This window comes from Lepus europaeus, unplaced genomic scaffold, assembly GCF_033115175.1.
Source record: "Lepus europaeus isolate LE1 unplaced genomic scaffold, mLepTim1.pri SCAFFOLD_32, whole genome shotgun sequence".
Classification (NCBI taxonomy): Eukaryota; Metazoa; Chordata; class Mammalia; order Lagomorpha; family Leporidae; genus Lepus; species Lepus europaeus.
In genome coordinates, this window is record NW_026909196.1 from 8,012,639 (window position 1) to 8,019,009 (window position 6,371).

Consider the following 6,371-nt stretch of genomic DNA (forward strand, 5'->3'; position numbering starts at 1 on the left):
AGCCTTGGCAACTCATGACTAGAGCCTAGGGAGATTACTGACGCCATAAACAAGAGTGCCAAATTGTTAAGTCAGCAACAGGAGTCATTGTGTACTTACATCTCATATGGGAGCTGTCCTTAATGTGTTGTCTAATGTGCAGTGATGCTATAACTAGTACTGAAACAGTATTTTTACACTTTGTGTTTCTCTGTGGGTGCAAACTGATGAAATCTTTACTAATTATATACAGAATCGATCTTCTGTATATAAAGATAATTGGAAATGAGAAAAACAAACAAACAAACCTGGTGTTAAATTAGAAATGGCATAGAAAATTAATTAATTTAAAAATATTATGTAGGATCTCTGTCTTTAATGTGCTGTACACTGTTATTTAATGCTATAACTAGTACTCCAAGAGTATTTTTTTTCACTTTGTGTTGCTATATGGGGCAAACTGTTGAAATCTTTACTTCATATATACTAAACTGATCTTCTGTATATAAAGAGAATTGAAAATGAATCTTGATGTGAATGGAAGGGGAGAGGGAGCGGGAAAGGGGAGGGTTGCGGGTGGGAGGGAGGTTACTTTGGAAATTTATATTCATTAAATAAAAGTTTAATAAATGAAAAGAAAAAAAATAACCTGAGTCTTGATGGACAGTATCCCTGGACAATAAGAAGTTTTGAAGATGACACAGCTGTGCACTTAACTCTAAGTCAGGCTCATACACTCAGAGAAGACCAGGGTGACAGGGACACTGGACACTGCAGCCTTCGTGCCAGGCCTAAATAAATGGGCAGAGCAGCAAAGAAACAGGCCCTTGAAGGGAAAAGACAGAATGTGGCACCAAGGTGGCAGCCTAGGGGCAGTGTGGGATGCAGGGCTAAGGAAGTGCTAGGTGAGGGCTGAGCGACTTTCCCAGGAAGACCAGGCCTTGGGAAGCCCTGGGCTCCTCCATGTGTTTTGAGCAGGGGAAAACTCATCGCTGAGGAGCCATGTATCTGATCCCAGGCTGTGGATGGGTCTTAGGTTGTTGCTGCCATGGCCAGGGTGGAACGGGCAAGAGAGGCATATCCTGGAGCCTGAGGCAGGGAGGGGCTGTAGGGGCAGGCACATCTTCTGTTCTTCCTTGTTCACCTCCCGGGTCACAGCAGATGGCAGAGTTGGAAAGAACTGATAGGTGGGGCCACCACCTAACACGGAGGGAAGAAGCCATTTCCCAGAGAGTCTTTGCTCTCCCGGGCTTCCTCAAACCCAGACCAGGTCATTAGGGGCTGTATAGCCAGCTGCCTTGTGATCCAGAGCAGGGGTTAATCCGGGCTACTTCTGTCCCCATCATCATGGGGCCATTGTCTCAACCTCACCCATGAGTGCTGCACTGAGGGCCACAAGAGTACATGAAGGGGTGTGGATTCCTGTCCTGCCAGGCTCACACACCTCATGTAACCTGTGTGCCTGCTAGTATGAGTGAGCTGCCCCATGGGGCTGGGCTCTCTGCATTCTTCCACTCTCACCACCAAAACAGCCCAGCAATGTATGGTGGGAAAATTGAGGGACACCTGGTGGCATCTCAGTGCAGCAGGCATGCCATGAGGTGATAGTGACAAAGACACGAACTAGTATTTTGTGCTTCAGACGAGGAGTTTCTAGTCCTGGGGGTCTTGGAGCATGTGCATCTTGGGCACACAAGTGTAATGCAACAGAAGAACACGTGAGCATCCTAAAGCAGAAGAGAGCTCACCCTCCCCTGTGTGTGCAGTGAGGAGGCAGCCTGAGCTGGAGCCCATGAGTCTGGGCATAAGCTGCTGGGTCCCTAACTTCTGCTGAGCCAGTGGTGATCACAACAGGCCAAGGTGCTGGAAGGGCTGAGCTGCTGCTAAGAGTGACCCCTGCATCCCTCAGGAGTGGGTGTCCTTGCGATTGGCACTATGGGCAGCTGCAGGCTCCTGACCCACATGTGCTGTCCCTGTACTTTTTGTCAGCAGCAGCCGGTGTTACCAGCATGTGGACCAGGTGCCGGTGCAGAGGATTTCCCAGTGCTTTGTGCCTGAACCTCTTGTCAGTGGCCAGGACAGAGTCCTTGTTCCTGCTCTGGACAGTCTGGGTTCTGACAACTTAGACTCCTACACTGGTGGCAGTCAGCTGTGCTCCACTGCCCATTGGCAAGGATGACTGCCTGTGCCCGACACCTAAAGCACCATTGAGGAGTAGCAGGAACAGAGCAAGAAGGGACAGCTGGGTCAGCAATGCTGGTATGGGGCCTGTCAAAGGACAGGAGGTTGCACCCCCAGGCGTCCCAGTTCAAGTCATTGCAGGGGCGGCAGTGGAGTTGGGGACCTCAGGAAGATGGACAGGCAGGTAGGGGGTTCCCGGTGCCACCTTGTATTCAAATAAAGAGGCCTTCACAGCTGTTCTATAATAAAATTACATCGTAGGAAAAGGAGGAGGGACAGGAAGTACAGGTTTCCTGCGACTTTGGACCTTTCCAGTAAGTGGTAGAAGGCACCTGCACCACTGGTTCATGGCACCCCTCCAAGCCCTGCCATCTCTACCTGGGCCCCAGCCCCACTTCTGGTGCCCTTTAATGAAGCCAGGGCTGACTACCCTGACTGCTCCCACAGCAGAGCACTAATTGTGACTGGTTGGCAGGATTCTGTGATGTCACAGTCACTGAGGACTGCACATCTGGGGTGTGGGGCAACCAGTGGCCAGTAGTGCATCTACTGCCAAACTGACTTGTTGTTGGTAGCATAGGCAAGAGGCATGCTTGGTAGAAGTGAACGGATTTGCAACAGAGGTCAGTGGGACTTATTCTCTGCTTGTGCTGTAATGTGGGGAAGGTTGTTCCCAAGAGGATGGCACTGGTTTCAACCAACTGTTTTCCATGTGTGATGTCACTGAGCTCTCAGTGGTACCCCTGTATGCACAACATGTACAGTCATCTCAGTCCTCACCATCTGCTGGTCACGAGTTGTGAATGTGCCTTTGTGTGAGTCCATGTTGACAACAGGTCAAAGACTAGGTGTTCTGATTAGCTGTTATCTATGGTAGGGACAATGAGGCTGGATCTAAGAGCTCCAGAGATGTGGGAGCCACGAATGGGGCAGGCAGACCCCTGTGCTTGTGCTCCCTGGAGGAGCATCCTTCTTAAAAGCAGGGGAGGTGAGACAGGGATTATCCCTGCCTCATCTTCCCTAGTCCTTGTGCTCTGTTTGAGTCATCCTCCTAGGACCTGGCCACCAGGTTCTCACCTGTCTGTGGGGCTGTCTCCCCCACCCATGGGGAAGGATCTCGGGGGCAGCACTTCCTGTGGGCTCTCCTGTACTAAGGCACTATCATGTCTGTGTTTGACAGGAAGGATGTGAATGCCCTGAGGATCCAGAGGGCCCAGAATTAGCACTGATCATCGTCCAGTATGAGCAGGGTGCTGGGAAAAGGCAGGTCTCTGCCTTGGGTGTTGTGCTTGTGAGAGCAGGACCCATCCCTCCCTGGAAACTAAGAGGAGGGAGGGTGGCTCAGCTCTCCCAGTGACTGAGCACCCTGGGCTTCTCACATGGGTCCCCTGGTGGCTCAGGGATGCATAGAAGCAGCACTGTTTGAACCTGAAGAAGAGGACAATGAGAGCTGTTGCCTCGTCCCAGACAGGCTTGGATTCCTGCAGTGAGTCCTCCACATCCCAGCTCACCCAAGGGCAGAGATTGGTTTTAGAAACCCTCACCATGAGGCAGCACACCTGTCCCCAGGTCCTGCCCTGAGCCAAGCAGCTTTCACAAGTAAGGTAAGCATTTGCTAGAACTGAATGACCCAGCGAGTGACTTAGGACAACAAGCAAGGATGGAGTTGGATGTGGGGCTGGCACTGGGCATTCATTCTGAGGCCTGTTTCTGCTAAGTAGAGGAGGCAGTCTGAGAGTCTGGCCCTGCTCCAGGGGATACAACCTGGACAGAGCTGTGTCCACAGGGTCAGAGCACCAGCCTGGCAGGTGAGCCATTGTCCAGCAGGTGTGTGAATCTCAATGGCTGTGGTAAAGGCTTATTGAGGCTGGGCCTGAGGGACAGCCAGGGGTGTGGCCCCTGGGGTTATGATCCCACAGTACAGACTAGGGTAGGGTGGATTGTAGCTATGGGCCCTCCCCCTAGGTCATTGCAGGGTGGAGTGGGACCTGGGGGCAGAGGCCAGGCTTGAAGACTGTTCCCACAGTGGTCTAGAACAGCAGATATGCCCTATGGTTGGAAGGTGGGCTTCAGTGACCAGGAAAGAAGAAGCTCCGGACTGTCTCTGGTCATGTCTCAGCAGTATGCCTTAGAACTGGGATTAGGGGGTTCTGGCTCCACATTGTGACAGAACCGGGAGATAAAGAAGGGACCGACTGATGAAGAGATGGCCACGATCTCGGCTGACAGAGGGGTGAGGTGGGGAGCAGGCACCTCAGGAGGCTGTGCACAGGGGAAGAGGGTGGGTGAGGGGGAATTCTGGGGCAAGGGTGTTGGTCCCAGATGCCATGAACCAGAGTGCAAGCTCACAGAACTAAGCAGCCCTCAGGCAGGCCAGCCAGGCTCAGTTAATTCCAGGGTGACCTTTTTGGAGAGCTGATGTCAGAAGACAGCTTCCTCACCCCTGGGCAGCCTGTCTCTTCTCAGGAGAGCAACCGCACAGTAGCTGCTACACACCCAGGAAGATGTGCCTATGACAGGCCTGGAGACCCCTACTGACAGGAAAGTCATGTGCCTGGCCCTGGGCTCCCTGTGCTCAATGTCACCAGCCCCTTCTAGGTGTCTGCTGGCTTGATGGCCACAGCCTCCTTTCCCTTCTCAATCCCCTGGGCTGAGATGATCTTGTTGGTTTTACCCACTAGGGAGGTAGAAATATCTGATCTTGTCACCTGTCCTCAAGTCTACTGCCCTTGCTTTCCAGTGAGCAAAAGCTGCCTGGGACAGCACCCAGGAGGCAAACGTAAGACCAAATGCTTTCTGTGGGACAGTCATCCTGGAAGCAGAGCTGGGCAGGGGGAACGTGGGTCTCAGCAGTTGTTACATGAAGAGACATAAGATCCTGTACATGCAGAATTTACACAGCCCCTGCTGAAATCTTAACACACTCATCTGTCCCTAAACTGAGCCACAGCTCTGGGTTCTCTGCCTGTTGACTACCATAACCAATTAACATGATTGGGATTGCCTGACTGTAGCTCAGGGGCTCTGCCCTGAGGACAAGGTGTGCTTGGGTCAGAGGTCAGGGCACTGCTGTACTCCCAGAAGATCTGGGGCTCATGGCTTGTGCCTTTTCCAGTTCCTTCCATTTGAGTGCCCACACATTCCTGAGCTTCATCCAAAGGCCACTCTCAGAGGCCTGCACCTGAAATCACACTATTTTCTTTCCTTTTCCAGTGTAAACGTTATGAGTTCTACAGACTCCAAAAGTAGGTGAAAATGCTGAAAAATTATAGCAAATATTGCAGCAGTGAGAAGGTACCATGGAGATGAAGGCCCCTTGGGACCACTGTGAGCAGAGTTGAGATGACTGGTGCTATTGCCGTGCTAGGCACCTCCTGCATCTCAGATGCCCAGAGGAAACTATCCAGCCCCTAAGTACACAGGTCATCCACACCCCTTTCCCATACGTGAAGGACATGGTAAAAAATCTGATGTCACTGCTGAAGACAGTTCTAGATGCAGGGCCTGGTGCCTGGTATGGAGCAGTCAGTGCACCGCAGAGCCTGTGCCTCTGAGACTTCAGCCCTCTTGTTACTATAGGTCTCACAGATCCCCTGGCTGCTAAGACAGCATGGAGCTCCTGGCTTCCCACTCCTAATGCCACATCCTGTACAGCCTCCTCAGAGAGGGCATGTCACCACCCACCAGAGGTTCCTCTTTCCTCTACTTTCATCATAGATTCTACAAAGGAATCCCTGCCCAGGCTGGAGGGAAGGTGTGGGTCCTGATTTTGGATGTGCACAACAACAAGGCCCAGAATTTGGGCAAATACATGGTATGGCTCTGACTCACCTTAGGGAGCCCAGTCTGCTCAGGCCTTGTCGGGAGTCTGTGTCTCCCATGGTGGTGGTGGGGGTCTCTCATTAAGATCTTGGAGGCCTTCTCCCCATCCTGCCTACCTCTCCCTGGACACTCCTCAAGGTCTCTTCCATGTCGCCCCAGACCCAGCTGGGCCTGGACATCTGTGCTTCCTGTCTTTCTCCCTATTTGGCTTACCAGGGCAGCTTGGTGCAAGGCGGGCTGGGAGAAATTGCTAGGTTCATGATGGGCAATGGTCTCTTGGCAGGAGATCACAGTAGTGTGTGCTATAGACCCTCCCCATACTCTGTGCTAAGAAGGTCTGCACACACCTGGCCTGCCCTCCCCTAGGTCTGCTCTCACCTGGGCCTGCC